This window comes from Callospermophilus lateralis, unplaced genomic scaffold, assembly GCF_048772815.1.
Source record: "Callospermophilus lateralis isolate mCalLat2 unplaced genomic scaffold, mCalLat2.hap1 Scaffold_101, whole genome shotgun sequence".
Taxonomy (NCBI): Eukaryota; Metazoa; Chordata; class Mammalia; order Rodentia; family Sciuridae; genus Callospermophilus; species Callospermophilus lateralis.
The window spans coordinates 1,720,189-1,722,813 of NW_027510272.1; positions in this window are offsets into that span (position 1 = coordinate 1,720,189).

Sequence of the window (2,625 nt, forward strand, 5' to 3'; positions counted from 1 at the left end):
TCACCCCAAAATGGCCTGATCACACTACTATTCAATAATACAAAGAATATATTTGTTCTTTAAGTCATTGTACTATTGGATTCCTTGCTATACGAGCTTGGTTCTTACCCTAAAACATGCACTCCATATGCTATTCATAAAAGGAAGTTGTGTTTATTAGCGTTCTGCTGAAAAAATGAGAGCAATAATGAAGTTTAACTGTATAATAAAGAACTAGGATGGCATATAACTTTAAACAGAATATATGCATGTTTGTGTGGCACACACATCAGTTATTTATTCTTCTAATATCCTTTAACCAGAACTTCCATGGGGTACTTTTCATTGATATTCTTTACTTAGTCCACAGTCCCCTTAATAAATGATAATCTCCTTCCCAAGATCAATACTGCATTGCTCATATTCTATGTCTCATTATAGTGTGTAACCCAGTGTCAAACTTTCCTTTATGAGAAATTTTATTCTCAACTGTTAGTTTGCCTTTTAAGTACATAACAGTTACTTTTCTGGCCTTTCTAGATACCTTTTCAAAGAGAGTCCTCCTCAGAGTCCATTTTTTAATTTCTCATTTTCGTATTACATAATTTCCCTGGTGGTTCATGTTCATTTTCCCATTCCTCAGATTATGAGTATATGAGGACAGTTCCCAAATCACATTTCTATGTCTAACTTTTATGTCTTGCATTTCCAACTGCCTAGCATATATTTCCAAGTAAGTGTTCAGCCAGTTGAGCAAACATAGATATTCATATATTGGAAAGATTTTTAAGGCACTTAATAGCAGACACTGTGCTAGGCATTATAGTGACCAGTAAAAAGCGTAAGGCCCCTGCTCTATGAAGCTTATATACTATGGGTCAGGAATTACCTAAAGAGCCTATGGGAAGGAGAACAGAAAGTCCAAGGATGTAAAGATCAAGATCTTTCTAGCTGAAGGGGGAAGTAATGGAACACATAAGAAGCAGGCACAGGATAGATTTGCATGACTTGTAAGCCAGAAATGTTTAAGCAAGCTTAGTCATCTTTGCCATGAAAAGATTACTGTGGATCTGGGAATGTATCACATGTTTGGAGAGCAATAGTGAATTAAAGATAAAGGTTATTTGGAATATTTTGTAGGCAAAATGGACAGGATTGGGTTATAAGTAAATATGGGGTGTCATGTAAGAGATGACATGAATCATTTCAAGGCTTCTGGGTGTGGAAGGTTTGTGGTACCATTCACTGAGGTGGGGACTGTTGGACAAGGACCAGGGGTAAATGCTAAGATCAGTGCTAAATAGGTAGTTGGATATCTTGACTGATACTTTATAGTATCTGGTGTGGAGATATGATTTTTAAGTTTTATATGATGATGATAACAAGGCTTGGGTGTGATTTCCTAGGAAAAGAGAATATAGTGAAAAGGAGCAAAGTCAAGACAAAAATTCCAGAAACCAAGGCCTGTTAGAGATTGTGCCAGAATATATGGCTGAGAAGGAGGGGCCAGAGTAGCAGGAGAAAAACCAGCAGTGGAAGACAATGTTTTCAGAAGGAGGAAATACTGAACATTGTACATGCAGTTCAATAAATTAAGGAAGAATTACAAAATAGTCAAAGGACCTAGTGGAGTAGAGGCCTTGAGACATTAATACTACAGATGGAATGATGGTGTGGAAGCCAGTTTAGAGATACCTGAAAGGGAGGGAGAGAGAATAAAAGGAGAGGGCCAGCATATGTAGCTCTGGAAGGAAGATGAGATAGGAAAGATGCGAAGAGGAGACATGGTGTCCATGGTGGTGTGTCTTTTTTTTTTAAAGAGAGAGTGGGGAGAGAGAGAGAGAGAGAGAGAGAGAGAGAGAGAGAGAGAGAGAATTTTTTAATATTTATTTTTTAAGTGGTGTGTCTTAATTTGAGCTTCTGGGACACATTTAAATGTTCATGGGAAGGGTCCAGTTAGGAGGAAAATGGAGATTCATAAGTTTTCTAAGAGGACTTTGCTTCGAATTCCCAACTCTCCAATCTTCCATAGTCCTCTCAGATTACCCCAAATGGAGATTTCTATTCCAGTACAAGTGTGAATACATTTGTAATCAATATTTTAATTTAATTCTTTCAGATTTACCCAAATAGAAACTAAAGGTATTTACTGAGAGTGATAAAAATTCTGTGAATGTTTATGTGTGAATATGTGCACATTCAGGCATGTTTGGGAAGGGGTGTTTGTAAAAGTTTCAAGACTCTAGGGAAGTAGTGTAGTCATATGTCACTAATTTGAAGTTTTGAAAACAATTCCAAAATCAGTTTTATTATTCATTTATCTTTCACATAAAAAGTGCACACTTTGAAAACCTTAAATTGTTATCACAACTTGAAGCAAAATAATTTTCAGGGAAAAAAGGAACTCTTTTCCATTTAAATCAGTCTTGGTATTTGCAGGTAAGACCAAAGATGTCATAAAACTCGAATGTCTAAACTTTTGTTTATCAAATGTAAATACAAGAATACTTAAGGAAATCAGCTTACATCAAGGAAGAGGTCTATAGCATACTGTCACCCATACTTAGTAGTCCACATGGAACTCCTTCTAGACAGAGACTTGGAAGAAGGGATGTGAAAGAATGCTAAGGAAAGCCATCTACCCTC